Source organism: Hypanus sabinus, chromosome 15, assembly GCF_030144855.1.
Source record: "Hypanus sabinus isolate sHypSab1 chromosome 15, sHypSab1.hap1, whole genome shotgun sequence".
NCBI lineage: Eukaryota > Metazoa > Chordata > Chondrichthyes > Myliobatiformes > Dasyatidae > Hypanus > Hypanus sabinus.
Genome location: NC_082720.1, coordinates 36,708,349 through 36,732,740, shown reverse-complemented (window position 1 = coordinate 36,732,740; position 24,392 = coordinate 36,708,349). Strand labels below are relative to the sequence as shown.

Sequence of the window (24,392 nt, the reverse complement as noted above, 5' to 3'; positions counted from 1 at the left end):
TGGCGATGTGACCGACACCCCTCTCACGGTCATGACAACAGACGGTGACGTGCGGGGGGCGGAGTCATACTGTATTGTGGGTTATGTAGTCCGCGTCTCAGCGGCGTGTGAGGGCTTATGAAATCTCAGGATGTCGGCGCTGCTTGGTATATTCGGAATGCAAAGCCCCTTCAGTGTTCGGTGATCTGAATCAAAAGCAGAAAGCGTTGGAAGTGGCCGGACGGCATCGTAAAAGAGAAGCCAAGGTGAATCTTGCATGTTAAAGGCCTTTCATCAGAATGGGCTAAGATCCGGTTTTAATTCCCTCCCCCCCCCCACACACAAAGAAAAGGTGCACTCAGCTGTTTGGAAAGTGCAACTTGATCCGTTTTTTTAAACTGCGGCGTTTGTGATGATGTGATTAGTTCCACTCACCAGGCAAGCTAGAGATCAATCAAGACGTGATGCTTTCATTGAAAGGTGCTGCCTGACGTGTTGAGAGCTGGAAACTCGAAAGTACTCATTCCCTGAAGCTGATAGGATGGGTTGAGGCCTTTTAATTTTTTTCAGAAATATCTTAAAAATCAGGATGCTCTTAGAAGACGAGCAAACGTAATAAATTAAGGGGTAATTCAAAGTTGTTATAACGATGGTTGGTACAGCACAGTTTGTTATGAGCCTATATTCATTGCAGGTGCAGATGCATGGGCATACGATACGATTGTCTAATCTGACAGTTAAATACATGTTTACAGGACCTACGCAGAATCTCAGGATGTAAATAATATCATTTATTGTCTATTCAAAATTGTTTAGGATATATAACCGCTCTTGAATTGCTGCAGCTGTGTGTTAAAGGTCCACACAGTAGATATTGGATAGAGTTACCTAATTTGTCCCAACAATATTGAGGATGATAACCTAAACCAACTATATCCATGTGGTGTGAATCGACTTACAGGGTAATTTAGAGATGATGGTATTCCAGGATACCAAATGTCTTTATAATTCCAAGTGTCAGCAGATGTCAATTCGTAAGGTACTATTGAAGAAACTTCCACAATTTGTAGCAATGCATCATGCATTTGGTCCTGCACCCATTGTGCACCAGCAGTGAAGGAAATGAATGTGAAGTAGGTGGTTGATGTACCAATCAAAGAGAGTGCTTTATGATCTCCATTATGCTAGATCCGTATCAATTGGAGCAAGTGAAGTGAGTTGTTTGTTAGAGGGATCTGCTACATCAGGATTTAGGAATGTTCTACTAATGTGAATTTTTTCATCGTATGATATGATTAAATAACTTTCAAATCTGATTATATGAGAGCTTTCAAGCTTTCTTCAATACATAGTTTATGTCACCTTTTTCATCAGAACTATCAAAGTGTCTCAAACATGAAATATTAATTTTTCTTTCCATATTCTCATACATCTTCCATCTTCTCATTGTTACCATTAGGAAGGAGGTACGGAAGCCTGAAGGCACACACTCAGCAATTCAGGAACAGCTTCTTCCCCTCTGCCATCCGATTCCTAAATGGACAATGAGCTCATGAACACCACCTCACTTTTATTATTTCTGTTTTTGCACTATTTTTAATTTAATTATTTGACATACATATAAAGTTATTGTAACTGATTTACTTTTTCCTATACTATTATGTATTGCATTGTACTGCTGCGGCTAAGTTAACAAATTTCACAACATATGCCAGTGATATTAAACCTGATTCTGATTTGTATGTGCTGCCTGTGCTGTTGAGTATTTCCAGCATGTTAGTTTTTACCATTATAGACTGCATTGTGCCGCACAGTCAAGTTTCTTGATGTTTGTTGGAGTTGTTGTCTCTAGTCAAATAGAGAGGATTCTGTCATGTTTGTGATTTACCTCATAAATGTTGGAAAAGTTGTGAGTGAAACGTTGTTCACTAAATGGTACACAGTGTCTGTTGTGCTCTTGCAATGATGGCCAAAATGTGGCTGATTTCAGACTTACAAGATATATATGTAAATAGGAGTTTTGCATTGTATCTCATCCACACACTCTAAATGTTTGTCAGTCACAGATAACATATTAGGTCAGTGGCTGGGTTAAAGGTGTGTGTGTTTTGTGTGTGTTGTTTTTGTTTGTTTTGAAGGTGATCTCATGTCTCCCATATACTGACCATTGACCCTTGCATCAGCATCCTCCACTCCGTATTTTTGCTCTGTGTATCAGGAACTTAGAAGTCTTTCCAGAAAATGTCTGCATTAGTGGTAAGACTGATACATCTGCCAGGTAATTAATAGGTCTAGCACCCTGTCCTCAAACTAGCAGTGGATTATTTCCTCTGATTCAGTCTACATTAGGGGTTCCCATCGTGTGTCCATGTATTGGTCCATGGCATAAATGTTGGGAACCAGTCCTTTACGTGTAATGGGAAGTCACCTAATGATTTAAAGACAGTAACGATCTGAGACAAACCTGCTTTTGAAAGGCATACATCAACAGGTCAGGGAATATCAGTAGAGAGATGTAAGAAGTGTTAACATGACGGGTCTCTGACTTTTGTGACCATAAGTAAGCCTCAAGCTTATTTTGAAAATTTACCAGATTAAAGCACATTTCCAAATCCAAATATTAAAATTTGAGAAATATTAATACAGTTTGAATGTTAATATTTATCCAATCCATGATATTTATCTGAATCCATGCTGTGTCTGCATGTTGGATCCATTTCTTTTGAGATACTTCGCTATTTCTTCTTTAACGATAGCTTCAAGCATTTTCCCAACTACAGATGTTAAACTAACTCCTGTAGTTACCTGCCCTTTGCCAACATCCTTTTTTGAATAGTGGCGAGACAATCCCCTACTTCCAATCTGCTGAAGGTCTCCTGAAAATTGTTTTAATCGAGGCATGATGCACATAAACAGTTCTGTCTTTGGAAAAGCAGGCTCTGTCAGTAACCTGACTTTGTGTGTCTTTTTTTACATAAGGCAGGGCACCTCTACAACGCACACCTCCAATCTCATCTCCTTGATTGGGAAACCTGACTCCAAATACCTTTTGCAAAAGGCATTACCCTAGAGGTTCATATACTTTTTTTGAACCTAGACTGTGATTTTTTTTTAAATAGTACACTCAGTAATGATGAGAAGAACAATTGTTTGTGTGTTAATAGTTTAGGGAGATTGTGTTTGTCTATTATTCTGACTTAGATGATCAAATCACATATTGAATAATTAATGCAGAAAGCCAGGTAAATGCAAATGTTCACAATTTTTTTTCTTACACCTGAATGTGAGGTCACTTATAAGGACTGTCTGAAGTGTGCAGAGATCTGCATATTGCCTGGAAACCATCCCAGCATCTTGTGGAATTTTCTATTTGAGTTGTCATGTCAGTGCTCCAAAAAAACATCAAATTTTGTCATTTTGGATAAGGGTACTCAATCTGTAATATGATTGTAATATAAAATGGACCTATGACACTCCTTGACAGCCTAATTTTTAATAACTGAGATATACATAGTTTCATGCCACCAGCTCTAAATATCTGTTCGCATTGCACTGAGGAGCACTACATTTGACATCTATAAAGAATAAAAGTTTGAATCTATATGATACTTTTGATATAATTAGGAAATATTTCACAGCAAGCAGATTGCTCTTCAAAATGTAACCAGTTTATATTGTAACATTGAGGCTAATTTTCACACACAAGCTCCCACAAATAGCAATAAGATAAATGGCTTGTTATTTTGCTTCGTTATGATGTGTGAGGAATGATTATTGTCCAATGCACCAGGAGAATTTTCTGCTCTTCAAAAATTTGCCACAAGGTGTTTTCACCTGAATATGTAGAAAGGGCCTCGCTCTCATTTTCTTAAGTGCAACAGTGATGCAGTACATACTAAATAACTCATTGTAGCATCAGCTTGTATTAAATACCTAGTCAGCTTGTATCTAAATACATTGCATGAGGATTTGTGAGTGGATTATAGCATGATGATATAGCTTGAGTTAATGATTTAAAGGTACTCTTCATTCTGTGGAAGAATTTGTTCCAGAAAGCACCCTTGAATTGACTTTTACCACTAAACCTAACCTAGGACAATATCTCCTTCACTTCTTTGTAAATGCTTCACATCTTTCTATATTTCTTACCTGTGCAATTTTCCCATTCAGTTCCCTACTTGAAGGTTTCAGAATTATTTCAGCAGATCCATGTAACTTTATATTAAGGCAAAATGCTGCAGACTCTGGAAATTAAAGTTCAAATAAATTTATTATCAGTGTACGTATATGTCTCTTTTCACTTCCCTGAGATTCGTTTTATTGCGAGCATTCGCAGCAGAACAAATAAATACCTAATTAATACCTAATGTCTAATAAATATCCAATATCTAATCTGAAACTTAGTGGAAGCTCCTGGAATGCACATCAGCACATGATGCAAGGTCACCAACATGAAATTTTCTGTTTTCTGTTTTCTCTCTTAACAGGTGCAGTTGACCTGCTGTGTGTTTCCAGATTGGTTCTATTTTTAATTTTTTCTTCTAATACCTTTACTGAGACCTATTACATTTTTTTCACTGCCTTCTGGGTTTGATTGTAGCAGCTGAGTATAACATTTAGCCCTGGATCTTACACAGGTAGATTTTTTTTTAAAAGGAAGAGGGGAAAAGGAGAATAATGTTATTAAAAAAATAAAAGAAGCAAAATAATAATCTGAAATCTCAAATCAGATCAAGCTGTAACATTCTTTTTAATGTCACATAAGCCAACAAGCCAGATTGAAAATTAAGTGTGGACCTGAGGAGATTCTGAACTACTTGTAGAATAAAGGAGCAGTGGTCTGGATCATGTAACTCGTTAATCTTGTAAGAAAGAGAAACCTGGTTATTCATCTTGCTTGTCTCTTGTAGATCTTGTGTGTAAGGTTGTCTTATATTTGCCTCAAAATAGTAGTGATTACATATCACAACTAATCGATGCTATCATCCAATGACACAATGAAGCACTATGATTTTTTTTCTCATTAAAGCTGTGAAGTAAAACAGAAAGGGAAAGGATGAACATAACAAATGCTGGATATCAAAAATAAAAAACACAAGGTACTGAGCATATTTAATTGACCAGACAAGGGCTGTGGTAGTGAAATTGGGTACTTTGAAAAATAGGGGTAACAGCATTTCAGAGTAGGGAGGAAGGAAGTTAATTAGAGGGGAAATTTATTAATTTGAAAAAAACCCAATAACCATAGTATAGCTGAATGTTTTATCATATGTGAATATGAGAATACACACAGAAACAGATACCCGCATTGAAATATTTTAATCACACTGCATGCCTGACATTTTTATTTCTGTTCTAACTAATATTTATTAGTTTTGTAAGTCTTGGAATTTCCAGCAGCTAAAGGCTGATACTGACTGCTTGTTCTAACAGATCAGTACCTGTCCAGCGAATCTAATGAATCTGAGAAGTTATTCCACAGCCCACCCACTTATTTAGTTTATGCCCACAGCAATTGCTTAATCAAGCGATCATCAGGCAAAGAAGCAGAATTAGGCCATTTGGCCCATCAAGTCTGCTCCACCATTCAATCATGGCTAACCTTGTTTTTCTCTCCTCAACCCCACTCCCCAGCCTTCTCCCCTTAACTTTGGATGCTGTGTCCAATCAAGAACCTATCAAGTTTTGCCTGAAATATACCCAATGACTTGGTCTCCACAGATGCCAGTGGTAACAAATTCCAGAAATTCATCACCCTCTGACTGAAGAAATTTCTGAGCATTTCTGTTTTAAATGGACACCCCTCTATCCTGAGGCTGTGCCCCCTTGTCCTACGCTCCCCCACCATGGGAAACATCCTTTTCACATCTACTCTGTCTAGGCCTTTCAACATTCAAAAGGTATCAATGAAATGGCTCCCTCATCCTTCTAAATTCGAGCGAGTACAGACCCAGAGTTATCAAACATTCCTGAAATGATAACTTTTTCATTCCGGGAATCATCCTTGTGAACATCCTCTGAACCCTCTCAAATGCCAACACATCTTTTCTAAGATGAAGGGCCCAAAACTACTCAAGGTGAGGCCTCATCATTGCCTTATAAAGCCTCAGTATCACATCCTTGCTCTTGAATTTCAGACCATTTGAAATGAATGCTAACATTCATTTGCCATCCTCACCACTGACTCTACCTATAAGTTAACCTTTAGGGTGTTCTGCACAAGGACTCCCAAGTCCCTTTGCATCTCAGATTTTTGGATTTTCTCCCATTTTAGGTAGTAGTTTGCATATTTATTTCTATTATCAAAGTGCATGACCGTGCTTTTGCCAACATTGTATTGCATTTGCTATTTTCTTGCCCATTCTCCTAATCTGTCCAAGTTCTTCTGCAGTCTTCCTGTTTCCTCAACACTACCTGCCCCTCCACTACTCTTCGTATCAGCTGCAAACTTGGTAACAAAGCCATCTATTCCATCATCTAAGTCATTGATATACAGCATAAAAAGAAACGATGCCAATGCCAAACCTTGCGGAACACCACTAGTCACTGGCAGCCAACCAGAAAAGGATACTTTTATTCCCACTCACTGATTAAGTCAAGTCAAGTCAACTTTTATTGTCATTTCGACCATAACTGCTGGTACAGTGCAGAGTAAAAATGAGACGACGTTTTTCAGGACCATGGTGTTACATGACACAGTACAAAAAAACTAGACTGAACTACGTAATAAAAAAACACAACACAGAGAAAGCTACACTAGACTACAGACCTACACTGGACTGCATAAAGTGCACAAAAACAGTGCAGGCATTACAATAAATAATAATCAGGACAGTAGGGCAAGGTGTCAGTTCCAGGTTTCGGGTATTGAAGAGCCTGATAGCTTGGGGGAAGAAACAGTTATATAGTCTGGTCGTGAGAGCCCGAATGCTTCGGACCCTTTTCTCAGACGGCGGGAGGGAGAACAGACTGAGGGGTGCATGGGGTCCCTCATAATGCTGTTTCCTTTGTGGATGCAGCGTGTAGTGTAAATGGCCGTGATGGTGGGAAGGGAGACCCTGATGATCTTCTCAGCTGACCTCAATGTCAGCTGCAGGGTCTTGCAATCCGAGATGGTGCAATTTCTGAAATAGGCAGTGATGCAGCTGCTCAGGATGCTCTCAATACAACCTCTGTAGAATGTGATGAGGATGGGGGGTGGGAGATGGACTTTCCTCAGCCTTCGCAGAAAGTAGAGTTGCTGCTGGGCTTTCTTTGCTATGGAGCTGGTGTTGAGGGACCAGGTGAGATTCTCCATCAGGTGAACACCAAGATATTTGGTGCTCTTAACGATCTCTACCCAGGAGCCGTTGATGTTCAGTGGGGAGTGGTCACTCCATGCCCTCCTGAAGTCAACAACCATCTCTTTTGTTTTGTTCACATTCAGAGACAGGTTGTTGGCTCTGCACTGGTCAGTTAGCTGCTGCACCTCCTCTCTGTAAACTGACTTGTCGTTCTTGCTGATGAGACCAACCACGGTCATGTCATCGGCGAATTTGATGATGTGGTTCGAGCTGTGTGTTGCAGCACAGTCATGGGTCAGCAGAGTGAACAGCAGTGGACTGAGCACACAACCCTGGAGAGCCCCCGAGCTCAGTGTGATGGTGTTGCAGATGCTGCTCCCAATCTGGACTGACTGAAGTCTGCCAGTCAGGAAGTCTAGGATCCAGTTGCAGAGGGAGGTGTTCAGGCCCAGTAGGCTCAGCTTTCCAATCAGTTTCTGAGGGATGATTGTGTTGAATGCTGAACTGAAGTCTATGAACAGCATCCAAACGTATGTGTCATTTTTGTCCAGTTGGGTGAGGGCCAGGTGGAGGGTGGTGGCAATGGTGTCATCTGTTGAACGGTTGGGACAGTACGCAAACTGCAGGGGGTCCAGTGATGGGGGCAGCAGGGTCTTGATATGCCTCATGACGAGCCTCTCGAAACATTTCATGATGATGGATGTAAGTGCAACAAGGTGGTAGTCATTTAGGCAGGACACTGAAGACTTCTTCGGCACAGGGATGATGGTGGCAGCCTTGAAGCACATTGGAATGGTGGCGCTGCTCAGACAGATGTTGTAGATGTCAGTGAGAACATCTGCTACCTGGTCTGCACATCCTCTGAGCACTCTACCAGGGATGTTGTCTGGTCCAGCAGCCTTCAGTGGGTTGACCCTGCACAGGGTTCTTCTCACTTCGGTCACGGAGAGACACAGCACCTGGTCATTTGTAGGAGGGGTGGACTTACTCGCCGCCATGTCATTTTCCGCCTCAAACCGGTTGTAGAAGTTATTCAGCGCATTTGGGAGGGAATGGAATGGAGAATGGACGGGAGTGTCGGCCGGCTAGGGTTTGCTTTTAGCCTGGCAAGGACCCCTGCCCATTTGCCTTGCTTCTGCTTCCTCGCACATCGCTTTCGACGTCTCCATCTGCGGCTACCAGCATAAGGCAAGTCTGAGGAATGTAGGCCCGTTCCCCTCAGCAAGCCAATGTCATGTAATTCAGCCAGCAGATCTTTGTGAAGGTTAGTTTTTTGGGTGATCTCTGTGTTTTTGTAGTATCTGGCGTTGGTAGATAGCCACTCTGTTATCCATGTGCCCTAATTGAAAATTGTGTATCAAACTTAAAATAGAAAATTAAATTAAAGTAACACCAGGTTTGATCCTACCCAATCAGCCAATGCTCTAACCATGCCAGTAACTTTCCTGTAATACCATGGGCTGTTAGCTTGGTAAGCAGACTCACGTGTGGCACCTTGTCAAAAGCCTTCTGAAAATCCAAATATACAACATCAACTGAACCCGTTTATCAATCCTACTTGTAATCTCCTCAAAGAATTCCAACAGGTTCATCAGGCTTGACTTTCCCTTAAGGGAACCATGCTGACTTCATTCTATCTTGTCCTGTGTCACCAAGTACAGGTACTTCATAACCTCATCCTTAACAATGGACTCCAGTATCTTCCCAACCTCTGAGGTCAGGCTAACTGGTCTATAATTCCCTTTCTACTGCCTGCCTCCTTTCTTAAAGAGTGGAATGATATTTTCAATTTTCCAGTCTTCTGGCATCATGACAGAGTCCAATGATTTTTGAAAGATCATTACTAATGCCTCCACAATCTCTAACGCTACCTCTTTCAGAACCTTAGGGTGCAGTTCATCTGGTCTGTGTGGCTGATGTACCCTTTGCTTTTGAGCTCTATCTCCGTTGTAAGAGTAACTGCACTCATTTCTCTTCCCTCACACCCTTCAACGTTTGGCTAGTGTCTTCCACAGTGTAGACAGATGCAAAATACATATTTAGTTCATCTGCTGTCTCCTTGTCCCCATTATTATTTCTCTGGCCTCATTTTCTAGCATTTCTATATTCACTTTTGTCTCGCTTTTATATTTTTACATTCTTGAAAAAGCTTTTACTATCCACTTTGTTTGCTTGCTTTCCTCTTTCATCTTTTCCCTCATGATTATTTTGGTTGCTCTCTGTTGGTTTTTAATAGTTTCCCAATCCTCTATCTTTCTGCTAATTTTTGCTTTGTTGTATGCCCTGTCTTTTGCTTTTACATTACCTCTGAATTCCCTCGTCAGCCACGGTTGTAATATTTTGCCATTTGAGTATTTCTTCATTTTTGGAATACATCTGCCCTGCATCTGCCTCATTGTCCCAGAAACACACACCATTGCTGCTCTGCTGTCATCCCTGCCAGCATCTCCTTCCAATTTACTTTGGCCAACTCCTCTCTCATACTTTACTTTCTCCCTATCAAAATTTGAAGTTGAACCCAATCATATTGTGATAAGCTCCCTAATCATATCTGGTTTATTACATTACACCCAATCCAGTATAGCTGATCCCCTAGTAGGCTGAACAACAAACTGCTCTAAAAAGCTATCCTGTAGGCATTCAACAAACTCACTCTCTTGAGATCCATTATCAACCTGATTTTCCCAATCGACCTGCATGTTGAAATCTCCCATGATCATCATAATATTGCCCTTTTGACATACCTTTTCTATTTCCCGTTGTAATTTATGGCCCACATCCCAGCTGCTGTTGAGAGGCCTGTATATAACTGCCACCAGGGTCCCTTTACCCTTACAATTTCTTAACCCAACCCACAAGGATTCAACCTCTTCTGATCATATGTCACATCTTTCCACTAATTTCATCCCATTCTTTACCAGCAGAGCCAGGCCACCATTTCTGCTTACCTTCCAATCCCTCTGATGCAATGTGTAATTTTGGACATTCAGCTCCCAACTACAACCACCCTTCAGCCATGATTCCATGATGGCCACAACATCATACCTGACAATCTGTAATAGTGCAACAGGATAATCCACCTTTATCTCCGTGCAATGAGATATAACACTGTGAGATCTGTATTTGCTTCCCTTTTTTGTTCTGCATCCCTCATGCATTGATCCCTTGCTGGCTGCAATTTTGTCTTATTATCTGCCTGCCCTTCCTGACAGTCTGACGGTATGCTCTCTTTGCTTCTTTAGCATCTGTCCTATCCTGAGTCCCTTCACTCCAGTTCCCAGTCCCCTGCCAAATTAGTTTAAACCCTCCCCAAAAGCGTGAACATACCTGTGCAGGAGAATATTGGTCCCCCTCGGGCTCAGATGTAATCTGTCACCTTTGTACAGGTCATACTTCCCCAGAAGAGATCCCAATGATCCAAGAACCTGAAGCCCTGCCCCCCTGCACCAACTTCTCAGCCACCTATTAATCTATTAAATCATCCTGTTTCTACCCTCACTGGCACATGGCACTGGCAGCAATCCAGAAGTTGCTACCCTGATCCATCACCATTCAATACCTTCACAATGTTCTTTATGACCTGGAATCTTCCAGTGGCCTCCCTGAGGTTTTATCCATACCCTGTGCCCCTCTTCCTTTGCACACCCCACCAACCAATAACCTACAAGCATCTGCATCTCTATTTGCCACTCATTCCCTCCACGAACTCTGATTCCTCATGTCTCTCCTCTCTAATTTCTGACTGAGAATTGTATCAGACCTTTGTACCTATTAATCAGCTAGTCTTTTGAGTCTGGGAAAATAATTCCAATGATAATTCCTGCTCTCAGTTGTGGCGTGATCCGAGGAAAACCCATAAGAACATAGGAGCAGAATTAGGCCATTTGGCCTATTGATTCTGCTCTGACATTCCAACATGGCTTGTATATTATTCCTCTTAGCCCTATTCTCCTGCCTTTTCTCCATAACCTTTGACATTCTGATTAATCAAGAAAATATCAACCTCTGCCTTAATTATACTTAATGACTTGGTCTTCACAACCATCTTGCCAATGTATTCCACAAATTCACCACAACTCCTGTTAAAGAAATTTTTCTTCATCTCTGTTCTGAATGGATATCCCTCTGTTCTGAGGCTATGCCCTCTGGTTCCAGACTCCCCTACTATAGGAAACATCATCTTCACATCGCAATATCGAGGTCTTTCAATATTTGATAGGTTTCAATGAGATTCCTCCTCATACTTAAAAACACCAACAAGAGACATCAAATGCACCTCATATGTTAACCCTTTCATTCCTGGAATCATTCTCTTGAACCTCCTCTGCACCCACTCCAGTGCCAGGACATCTTTTTTTCGATAAAGGATCCAAAACTGCTCACAGTACTCCCAAGTGCGGTTTGATCAATGCCATATAAAGCCACAGCATTACATTCTTGCATCCGTATTCTAATTCTTTTGAAGTGAATGCTAACATTGCATTTGCCTTCCTTACCACCAACTCAGCATGAAGGTTAAGCATTAGGAAATTCTGCTTGAGGGCTCCTAAGTCCTTTTGCACATCTGATTTTTGAATGTTCTCCCCATTTAGAAAATATTCTACACCTTTATACCAAAGTGCATGTCGATGCACTTCCCTGCACTATATTCCATCTGCCACCTCTTTGCCCATTCTCCCAATCTGTGTAAGTTCTTTTGCAGACACCCTGCTCCCTCAACACTACCTGCCTCTCCTCCATCTTCATATCATCCACAAAGCCATCAATTCCTTCATTCAAATCATTGAGATATAACATGAAAAGCAGTCCCAACACTGACCCCTGCAGCACACCACTAATCACCAGCAGCCAACCAGAAAAGACCCCCTTTATTCCCACTCTTTACCTCCTGCCAGTCAGCCAATCTTCTATCCGTGCTAGAATCTTTCCTGTAATACCATGGGGCTCTTGTTAAAGAGCCTCATGTGTGGCACCTTGCCAAAGGCCTTCAGAAAATCCAAATTAGCAACATCAATCTCACTGTCCTCTGTCTATCCTCTAAGAATTATTTCCTCAAAGAATTCCAGCAGATTTGTCAGGCAAGAATTCCCCTTAAGGAAACTTTGCTGACTTTGGCCTTCTTTGTCATATGCCTACAAGTACCGCAAAACCTCATCCTTAATAAAGATTCCAACGTCTTTAAAACCACTGAAGTCGGACTAACTGGCCTATAATTTTCTTCTGGCTCCTTCCCTTCTTAAAGAGTGGAGTGACATTTGCAATTTTCCAGTCCTCTGGAACCATTCCAGAATTTAGTAATTCTTGAAAGATCATTACTGGTGCCTCCACAACTCTTCAGCTCTTTCAGAACCCTGAGCTGTAGTTCATCTTGTCTAGGTGATTTATCTACTTTCAGACTTTTCAGCTTCCTAAGCAGCTTCTCCTTAGTAATAGCAATGCCATTCACTTCTGACCCCTGATACTCTTGCATTTCTGGCATTCTGCTAGTGTCTTCCACAGTGACAACTGACGCAAAATACTTCAGTTCATGCACCATTTCTATGTCTCCCACTACTATAGTATCTATCTAGTATTATTTTATAGTTGTCTGATATCCACTCTCAGCTCTCTTTTACTCCTTGTACAGCTGAAAAGAAAAGGTGGTATTCTCGTTTATATTATTAGCTTACATTCATATTTCATCTTTTCTCTCTTTATGGTTTTTTTGTTGCCTTCTGTTGGTTTTTAAAATCTTCCAACCCTTCCCACTAATTATTACTATATTATATACCCCTCTTTTGATTTTATGATGTATTTACCTCTCCTTGTCAGATTCGGTTGCCTCATCCTCCCTTTAGAATACTTCTTCATCTTTGGGATGCATTTCCTGCACCTTCCGAATTGTTCCCAGAAGCTCCAGCCATTGCTGTTCTGCCTCCATCCCTGCTAATGTCCCCTTCCAATCAGCTTCTGCCAGCTCTTCTCTCAGGCCTCTGTAATTCTTCACTCCACTGTATTACTGACACACCTGATTTTAGCTTCTCCTTCTCTAACTACAAGGTGAATTCTTTCATATTATGATCACTTTCTCCTCAAGGTTCATTTACCTTAAGCTCCCAAATCAAATCTGGGTCAGTGCATAACACCCAATCCAGAATTGCCATTCCTCTAGTGGGCTCAACCACAAACTGCTCTAAAAAGCCATCTTGTAGGCATTCTGCAAATTACTTATTAGGATCCTGCACCAACAGGATTTTCCCAATTTATCATATAACCATATAACAATCACAGCACGGAAACAGGCCATCTCGGCCCTCCTAGTCCGTGCCGAACTCTTAATCTCACCTAGTCCCACCTACCCGCACTCAGCCCATAACCCTCCACTCCTTTCCTGTCCATATACCTATCCAATTTTACCTTAAATGACACAACTGAACTGGCCTCTACTACTTCTACAGGAAGCTCATTCCACACAGATATCACTCTCTGAGTAAAGAAATACCCCCTCGTGTTTCCCTTAAACTTCTGCCCCCTAACTCTCAAATCATGTCCTCTCGTTTGAATCTCCCCTACTCTCAATGGAAACAGCCTATTCACGTCAACTCTATCTATCCCTCTCAAAATTTTAAATACCTCGATCAAATCCCCCCTCAACCTTCTACGCTCCAATGAATAGAGACCTAACTTGTTCAACCTTTCTCTGTAACTTAAGTGCTAAAACCCAGGTAACATCCTAGTAAATCGTCTCTGCACTCTTTCTAATTTATTGATATCTTTCCTATAATGCAGTGACCAGAACTGCACACAATATTCCAAATTTGGCCTTACCAATGCCTTGTACAATTTTAACATTACATCCCAACTTCTGTACTCAATGCTTTGATTTATAAAGGCCAGCGTTCCAAAAGCCTTCTTCACCACCCTATCTACATGAGACTCCACCTTCAGGGAACTATGCACTGTTATTCCTAGATCTCTCTGTTCCTCTGCATTCCTCAATGCCCTACCATTTACCCTGTATGTTCTATTTGGATTATTCCTGCCAAAATGTAGAACCTCACACTTCTCAGCATTAGACTCCATCTACCATTCTTCTAACCGGCATAAATCTCCCTGCAAGCTTTGAAAACCCACCTCATTATCCACAACACCTCCTACCTTAGTATCATCAGCATACTTACTAATCCAATTTACCACCCCATCATCCAGATCATTTATGTATATTACAAACAACATTGGGCCCAAAACAGATCCCTGAGGCACCCCGCTAGTCACCGGCCTCCATCCTGATAAACAATTATCCACCACTACTCTCTGGCATCTCCCATCTAGCCACTGTTGAATCCATTTTATTACTCCAGCATTAATACCTAACGACTGAACCTTCTTAACTAACCTTCCATGTGGAACTTTGTCAAAGGCTTTGATCAGTGTATTGAAATCCCTCATGACTATTGCAACACTGTCTTTTTTACACAAACTTTCTGTCTTGCATTGTAATTTGTAGCTCACATTCTGGCTACTGTTTGGAGGCCCATATGTAACTCCCATCAGGGTCCTTTTACTCTTGCAGTTTCATAGCTCTACCCATTAGACTCTACATTTTTACTAGCAGAGACACCCCATTCCCTATTCAATTTTGGCACCCTATTACACTTTAACTCAACCAATGACTGCAATTTTGCCCTATCATCTGCCTATCCTTCCTCACAGTCTTGCTATACATTGAGTTGTATACCAACTACCACATCCTCAGCCCTATCACCCTGGATCCCAGCCCATTGCCAAATTAGCTTAAACCCTCCCAATAGTTATAGCAAGGATGTTGGTCCCCCTCAGGTTCAGCTGTAACCTGTCTTTTTGGCCAAAGCGTCCCCTGAGGAGATCCCAATGATCCAGAAATCTGAAACCCTGCCCCCTGTTCCTATTCTTTAGGCACACTTTCATCTGCCAAATCATCCTATTCTTACCCTCAGTGCTGCATGGCACTGGAAACAATCCAGAAATAAATATCCTGGTGGTCCTACTTTTCAGCTTTCTACCTAAATCCCTATATTCTCTCTTCACGACCTTCTCCTTTTTCGCACCTATGTCAGAGATACCAATATGTACTATGACTTCCGGCTGTTCACCCTCCCCCTTGAGAATGCAATGGACCATACATTTGAGGTTTTCAATTCCTTGCTCTTTTTCAACAACTAAAATGGAATGTTTCAGGATAAGAAGTTTCCATAAGAAAACCTAGATCTTACAGAACAAATGCTGGAAAAAAGCTATGCAGCTTATCCTAGCTGTGTCAACTCCTTGCCCCGCTCCCCTTGCTTTTTCTCAACCGTCCTGAAATATATCCTATTGAAAGACAATCTCCATTTTGAAGTATACATCCTTTTTAAATATGTACTTGTAATTTTAAAGTATATTTACTATTCAATTAAAAAAAATTATACTCTGTATTTTAGGTAAAGTAGGTCACAACATAAAATATTATTATCTGGGGTTATTTTGAAGAGTTAGATGTTGAATCAAAATGAGATGTAAACTAAAATTAAAATAGACATTCAAATTGTGAAGAAAAACTGCATTAACCTCAGGAAAAATAGAGTCAATAAAGGACGCAGGAAGATACAGCAATAGCTAGCAATCTTGTAAAGCAAAGGAAATTCTAATGAATAGCAGAAGCAAGCATTCATAACTCCTCTTCAATTGCTGGAAGCAGAATCTTAGAAAAATTTGAAGATAGATTTAGATAAATTACTGATAAGCAATGTGATGAAAGATTACTGTCAATTTGAGTCACAATTTGAGTCTAGAATCAGGTCATCTGTGAACTTATTAAATGGCAGAGAGGGCTTGGAGGTCTGGATAGCTCCTAATTTGTATATTTGTAAGATCTTATTACAGAAATTCCTCTGGAAACACCCCTTTACCCAGCCACCTTCAACTGCTTTATTAATAACATTTTCTCTTTCATGAACCAAAGCTCATAGTGGAATACTTAACATTCAGCTAGAATCAAAATACTGATTACATCCAGTGGAGAACCGTTGTTATTAATATATCTGCCACTGGACTCTATATCTAATGCTGTTCTGATATGACCTACAATGACAGTACATACAATTCACAGATTGTAGCAACTTTATGATTACTTCAGCAACACTCAGGGACTTGGCCTAGCAAAATTATGTCATAGGATGCAACAATTTCGGTTTTCCACAAAGTTATGCACAATCCTTATTTAGTCATATGGTATTTTTGCATTACTGGCTGCTCAATGGGTTTGTAGCTTAACTCTGCACAGAAATCCATAGCTTTAAAGGCCACTCTTGAGATGTGAACATAAGTTTGGCTTCCATTCCTGTCTAGCCTCCCATGGAACAAAGCAGTCATAAAACCATCAAGGTTTCTGGAGATACTGAACAGAGGAATTTACACCAGCTGTGATTGAGGCTGCTTGGGATTGGAGATGGGTTGAGAATTGGCAGCCAGTTACTTGATTAGTTGTTGTGGGAGTAAGACTGAGTTTGGGAGGGTGTGGTTTGGATGGTGGTTAAGGAATAGTTTCGTTAGATCAGTGATCAGATGAGGTCATGATCCAACAGAAAGTAGGGGAAGGGAAGTCTGGGCAATCTGGATCAGGCCCAAGTGTAAAGGAGCTAATACAATCAGGATGAAGGATGGCATGGTGGGCTGAGATCAGGAACTCCATCAGTAGCCTTGGCAAATGGGATGATCAGAGGAAATTTTAAAGATCAGAGAGTCAAGAAATTCAGGATAGGACCATTGTGGAATTGAATGGGGCAGTACAGGATAGAATCTGTGGCTGGGTACGTCAGTAACTGAGTGGTTGAGTCTGATGAATAGAACTCGTCAAGATTTTGGATCTCAGTCCTTCATTGCACAAGGATATATTATTGTCTCAGGAGTGATCAATGAGATATGGTTGGCATTTAAATAAGATCAACATGAAATCAATTCAAATCTACAAATTTACTTAGTATTGCAAATCATCCACCAAAATTTCTGGAGTGAAACACTGTCACAAGAGAAGTTTTCATACTTCATGCTAAGATATATTTTCAATGTCTTAGCTCATAAATTAATACTGCTGTTGCAACCTGATTTCTAGGCCAATGTCAGGAACACTTTGCATCTAGTTTGTCAAGAAGGTTCAGTCACTGGGCATTCAAGATGAGATGTAAATTGGATTAGAAATTGGCTTTGTTGGAGAAGCCAGAGAGTGGTAGTAGATGGTTGCCTCTCTGACTGGAGGCCTGGGACTGTTGGTGTGCCGCAGGGATCAGGGCAGGGTCCTTTGTCATAAGTGAATTGAATGATAACGTTTTAACCAGATCAGCAAATTTGTGGATAACACCAAGATTGAAGGTGCAGTGGACAGTGAGGAAGCTTATCATGGCCTGCAGGGGCCTCTGCATCAACTGGAAAAATGGGCTGAAAAATGGCAGATGCTATTTAATGCAGACAAGTCCAAGGTTTTGCACTTTGGTAGGACCAGCCAGGGTAGGCCTTACACAGTGAACAGAAGGGCACTGAGTTGACACAGGTAGGGCATGCGATCAAGACCAAAGAGATGGTTGAAGACTTTAGGAAGGTGCAGGCTAAATATTCCTCTCTGCGTGTACATGGCTCCTTCGTGGAGAGAGAAGTGCTAAGTTTCTGGGACTGCACATAGTGGACGATCTTAATTGGTGCCTCAAAACCACCTTTGGTCAAGAAAGCACAGCAGTGTCTCCACTTCCTGAGGAGATTGAGATGAGTGAGTCTCCCCCCACCTCCATTTTAACCATATTTACAGGAGCGCCAGTGAGAATGGTCTGACCAGCTGCATCATGATCTGGTCTGGGAATGGCAAGGCATCAGAGCGCAAAGGATTGCGAGGACTACTGAGAAGGTCATTGGGGTCTCTCTGTCTCTCAACAGAGATTTATGAGTACTGTGCAAGCAGGGCCCTTAGCATTATCAATGATCCCTCCCATTGAACCAACAAACTCTTTAACCCCCTACCATTAGATAGGGTTACCGTAGCAAGACAAGAACATTTTGGATGGGAAACAGCTTCTTCTCCCAGGACACAAGACAACTGAACTCCCTGTCATCACTCAGATCAAATCACATATGAAGCACCAGTACTGTTATACTGTTTACTTTTTAACTTGTGTCATATATGCACCTTACTATTTGTTAATTTATAACATGGTAATGTTCTTTATGTGTTGTTTGTGAGTTATATGTCCTATGTTGTATACTTTGATCCAGAGGAATATTGTTTCATTTGGCAATATACATGTGTATGGTTGAATGACAATAATCTGAACTTGAACTTGAAGAGATGTGAGGTCCTGGTTAAGAAGAAGCAGGTATTTTGCAGGTACAAGTAGGAAGGATCAAATGAGCTACTGGAATAAAAAATGCAGCAAAATACTTAAGAAGGAAATCAGGAGGCATGAGACAAGGTGAAGGAGACTAGTGTGGAAATTCCAGGGGCCCCAACAGAGATAATTAAAATGTCCTAGCATCTGGTGAGATGCCAGAGGATTAGAGGATAGCTAATTTTGTTCTGTTGATTAATAAAGGCTCTAAAATTAAGCTGGGAAGCTTTAGGCTGGTAAGACTGACTACAGTAGTGTGCAAGTTATTGGAAGGTATTCTAAGGTACCAGATAATGAGAGGCATTGATCGTGTGGATAGTCAGAGGCTTTTTCCTGGGGCTGAAATGGCTAGCATGAGAGGGCATAGTTTTAAGGTGTTTGGAAGTAGGTACAGAGGAGATGTCAGGGGTAAGTATTTTACGCAGAAAGTGGTGAGTGGGTGGAATGTCCTGCTGGTGGCAGTGGTGGAGGTGGAAACGATAGGGTCTTTTAAGAGACTCCTGAATGGATGCATGGAGCTCAGAAAAATAGAGGGCTATGGGTAAGCCTAGGTAGTTCTAAGGTAAGGACAAGTTTGGCACAGTTTTGTGGGCTGAAGGGCCTGTATTGTGCTGTAGCTTTTCTGTTTCTATATGTAAGTGTTTGGACAGACAGGGACCAATTTGACAGTCACCATGGCTTTCTGCATGGTAGTTCATGTCTAACCAATCTAATAGTTTTTTGAGGAAATTACTAGAAAAGCTGCTGAAGGCAAGGCAGTAGATTTTGTCTACATAGACCTTAGCAAGGCCTTTGACAAGGTCCCATGTGGAGGTGGGGGGGGGGGGAGTTAATCAAGAGAGTTCAGCCACTTGGCAATCAGGATGAGGTAGCATACTGGATTAGACATTGGCTTTGTGGGAGAAGCTACAGAGTGGCAGTAGATGGTTGCTTCTTTGACTGGACACCTGTGATTAGTGATGCACTGGAGGGATCAGTGCTGGGTCCATTGGTGTTTATCATTTATATCATCGATCTGGATGATAATGTAGTAAAGTGGATCAGCAAATTTGTGGATGACATCAAAGATGGGTCATACAGTGGACAGTGGGGAAGGCTATCAAAGCTTGTAGAGGGATCTGGACCAGCTAGAAAATGGGTTGAAAAATGGCAGATGAAATTCAATGCAGACAAGTGTGAGAGATGTTGCACTTTGGAAAGGCAAACCAGGGTAGGACTTGCACAGTGAGCAGTAGGACACTGAGGAGTATGGTGGAAAAGATGGATCTGGGAATACAGATTCATAATTCCCTGAAAGTGGTGTCACAGGTAGATAGGTAGATAGGGCTGAAAAGAGAGTTTTGTTACATTAGCCTTCATAAATCAATGTATTGAGTACAGGAGTTGAGATGTCTTGAAATGTATTAAGATTGGTGAGGCTGTAGCGGTGTGCTACAAGCAGCGCTAAAATTACGACACGGAGTCGGTAACTGCAGTCGAAGGAAAAACTTTATTCGAAAACTTCAGCCTCACTTTTAAGCCTCTGTCAACCGGCCCCCCATGGCGAAGAGGCTCCAAAGCTCTATGCTCGCAAACCCCCGTAGGCTATCTAATTGTGAGTCGGTTCGCATACGCTAGGAAATGAGCCGCCACATAACCCCCCCCCAGAACCGGCGATACACCCCCCAATGTCCACAGGCTGGGCCAGAACCTGCTTGGGAGGTCGGCCTCTGCGCCGAGGCGCCGGAAACTCGGCCGGTTGCGCCAGGTCCACATGGGCCGGCTTGAGGCGGTCCACCGTGAAAACCTCCTCCTTCCCCCCAACGTCCAGCACGAACGTGGACCCGTTGTTCCGGAGCACCGTAAACGGCCCCTCGTATGGCCGCTGCAGCGGTGGCCGATGCCCGCCCCTTCGTACAAACACAAACTTACAGTTCCGTAGGTCTTTGGGTACGCAGGTCGGGTGCCGCCCATGCTGTGAAGTGGGTATGGGGGCCAGGTTACCGAGCTTCTCGCGAAGTCTGCCCAGGACTGCAGCGGGTTCTTCCTCTTGCCCCCTCGGGGCTGGTAGGAACTCCCCGGGGACGGCCAGGGGCGCGCCGTATACCAACTCGGCCGACGAGGCGTGCAGGTCGTCCTTGGGCGCTGTGCGGATGCCGAGAAGGACCCAGGGAAGCTCGTCCGCCCAGTTGGCTCCTCGCAGGCGGGCCATGAGGGCCGACTTCAGGTGACGGTGGAAACGCTCCACTAGCCCGTTCGACTGTGGGTGGTAGGCAGTGGTGTGGTGCAGCTGAGTCCCCAAAAGGCTGGCCATAGCTGACCACAGGCTGGAGGTGAACTGGGCGCCTCTGTCGGAGGTAATGTGGGCTGGTACACCAAAGCGGGATATCCAGGTGGCGATCAGGGCTCGGGCGCAAGATTCGGAGGTGGTGTCGGTGAGCGGGACCGCCTCTGGCCATCTTGTGAACCGGTCCACGATAGTCAGGAGGTAACGCGCTCCGCGCGACACTGGCAGGGGGCCCACGATATCCACATGAATGTGGTCGAAACGCCGGTGGGCGGGATGGAACTGCTGCGGTGGGGCTTTGGTGTGCCGCTGAACCTTGGCCGTCTGGCAGTGCATGCACGTCCTGGCCCATTCACTGACCTGTTTGCGGAGTCCGTGCCAAACGAACCTGCTGGAAACCATCCGGACAGTTGTCCGGATGGAGGGATGCGCCAAGTTATGAATGGAGTCGAAAACACGTCGCCGCCAGGCTGCGGGGACGACCGGACGGGGCTGGCTGGTGGCGACGTCACAGAGTAGGGTCCTCTCACCTGGGCCCACGGGGAGGTCCTGGAGCTGCAAACCAGAGACTGCAGTCCTGTAACTCGGAATCTCCTCATCTACCTGCTGTGCCTCTGCCAGTGCCTCAAAGTCTACCCCTGGGGAAAGGGCATGAACGGTAGGGCGAGAGAGCGCATCCGCCACGACATTGTCCTTACCCGAGACGTGCCGGACATCCGTTGTGTATTCAGAGATGTAGGACAGGTGGCGTTGCTGGCGGGATGACCAGGGGTCGGATGCTTTCGTAAACGCAAAGGTAAGCGGTTTGTGGTCCGTGAACGCGGTGAAGGGCCGACCTTCTAGGAAGTACCCGAAATGCCGGATTGCCAGGTAGAGCGCCAACAGTTCCCGGTCAAAAGCACTGTACTTGAGCTCGGGTGGCCGCAGGTGTTTGCTGAAAAACGCCAGGGGTTGCCAGCGACCTGCGATGAGCTGCTCCAGCACCCCACCGACTGCCGTGTTTGAAGCGTCCACTGTGAGGGCGGTAGGGGTGTCCATTCTGGGATGTACTAGCATTGCGGCGTCAGCCAAAGCTTCCTTCGTTTGAACGAAAGCGGCGGCGGACTCCTCGTCCCAGGTAATGTCCTTGCTCGGACCCGACATCAGGGCGAACAGGGGGCGCATGATTCGGCAGCTGAAGGGAGGAAGCGGCGGTAGAAATTGACCATACCTACGAATTCCTGAAGGCCTTTGATCGTGGTGGGTCGGGGGAAGTGGCGGACCGCATCTACCTTAGCGGGCAGAGGGGTTGCCCCGTCTTTAGTAATCCTGTGGCCCAGGAAGTCAATGGTATCAAGTCCGAACTGGCATTTGGCAGGGTTGATTGTAAGACCGTACTCACTCAGTCGGGCGCAGAGTTGACGGAGGTGGGACAGATGCTCCTGACGACTGCCGCTGGCTATGAGGATGTCATCCAAATAGATGAACGCGAAGTCCAGGTCCCGTCCCACCGCGTCCATTAACCGCTGGAACGTCTGTGCGGCATTCTTCAGGCCGAACGGCATGCGGAGGAACTCGAAGAGGCCAAACGGGGTGATGAGAGCCGTCTTGGGGACGTCGTCAGGATGCATCGGGATTTGATGGTACCCTCGGACAAGGTCGACCTTGGAGAAGATCCGGGCGCCGTGCAGGTTTGCCGCAAAGTCCTGAATGTGCGGCACAGGGTAGCGGTCCGGTGTGGTAGCCTCGTTCAGCCTGCGGTAGTCGCCGCACGGTCTCCAGCCCCCCGTCGCTTTGGGCACCATGTGCAGGGGGGAAGCCCAGGGGCTGTCGGACCGCCGGATGATCCCCAATTCCTCCATTCTCTGGAACTCCTCCTTCGCCAGTCGGAGCTTGTCCGGGGGAAGCCGCCGAGCACGGGCATGGAGGGGTGGTCCCTGTGTCGGGATGTGGTGCTGTACGCCGTGCCTGGGCATGGCTGCTGTGAACTGCGGTGCCAGAACCGATGGGAACTCCGCCAGGACCCTGGTGAAGTCGTTGTCGGACAGCGTGATGGAGCCGAGGTGAGGGGCTGGCAACTGGGCCGCGCCCAGGGAGAACGTCTGAAAGGTCTCGGCGTGTACCAGTCTCTTCCTGGGCAGGTCAACCAGCAGGCTGTGAGCTCGCAAAAAATCCGCACCCAGAAGCGGTTGGGCTACGGCGGCCAGTGTGAAGTCCCACGTGAACTGGCTGGGGCCGAACTGTAGCTGCACCTGACGGGTGCCATAGGTCCTTACTGTGCTGCCATTCACGGCCCTCAGGGGGGGACCCGGTGCCCTGCTGCGGGTGTCGTAACTTGTCGGAGGTAAAACGCTGACCTCAGCCCCAGTATCGACCAAAAAGCGGCGTCCCGACCTGCTATCCCACACATACAGGAGGCTATCCCGATGGCCAGCCGCCGTAGCCATCAGCGGCGGCTGGCCCTGGCGTTTCCCGGGAACTTGCAGGGCGGGCGGCAACGGCGGGCTTCTGCGCCCCACCGCTGGTGGTAGAAGCACCAGTGGTCATTGGGCCGGGGGTTAGTGGGCTCTGCGGCCGGGCCTGGACTGGATTGCTGCCGGGAGCGTGGCTGGGAGATCTGTGCGATGGACGCCCCGCTCACCTTTTTGGCGTTCCACAGCAAGTCCGCCCGGGCTGCCACCTTCCGGGGGTCACTGAAATCCGCGTCGGACAGCAGCAGGCGTATGTCCTCGGGCAGCTGCTCCAGGAATGCCTGCTCAAACATGAGGCCTGTGTGTCCCTCGGCCAGAGACAACATCTCATTCATTAAAGCCGATGGAGGTCTGTCGCCCAAGCCATCCAGGTGCAGTAAACGGGCAGCCCGCTCGCGCCGTGAGAGTCCGAAAGTCCTGAGGAGCAGGGCTTTGAATTCCGTGTACTTGCCGTCTGCCGGGGGCGACTGTACGAACTCCGCGACCTGGGCAGCTGTGTCCTGGTCGAGGGAGCTCACCACGTAGTAGTAGCGGGTGTCTTCTGAGGTGATCCGGCGAACGTGGAATTGGGCTTCGGCTTGCTGGAACCATAGGTCCGGGCGCTGTGTCCAGAAACCCGGCAGTTTCAACGAAACCGCATGAACAGAGGCGGCGTCGGTCATTTCTGGTCCAAAAATCGTTTGGACCGTCGGGGTCACCAATTGTAGCGGTGTGCTACAAGCAGCGCTAAAATTACGACACGGAGTCGGTAACTGCAGTCGAAGGAAAAACTTTATTCGAAAACTTCAGCCTCACTTTTAAGCCTCTGTCAACCGGCCCCCCATGGCGAAGAGGCTCCAAAGCTCTGTGCTCGCAAACCCCCGTAGGCTATCTAATTGTGAGTCGGTTCGCATACGCTAGGAAATGAGCCGCCACAAGGCCTCATTTGAGTAATTGTGTGCATTTCTGGTCACCTACCTACAGAAAATATTTTCAAAGTTCAATGTAAATTTATTATCAAAGTACATGTATGTCACCATATACAACCCTGAAATTCATTTTCTCA

At 44.6% G+C, this 24,392-nt stretch overlaps 1 protein-coding gene across 3 annotated transcripts in view; it reads left to right on the top strand.

Moving 5' to 3' along the window:
* The first annotated feature begins 87 nt into the window (after nucleotides 1-87).
* Nucleotides 88-24,392, top strand: part of arhgef37 (Rho guanine nucleotide exchange factor (GEF) 37) — a 188,123-nt gene continuing 163,818 nt past the window's right edge. For all 3 annotated transcript variants that reach the window (XM_059990216.1, XM_059990210.1, XM_059990212.1), the window contains exon 1: nucleotides 88-245. The gene's annotated coding sequence lies outside the window, so the exon portion shown is untranslated. The remainder of the gene's footprint in view (nucleotides 246-24,392) is intronic.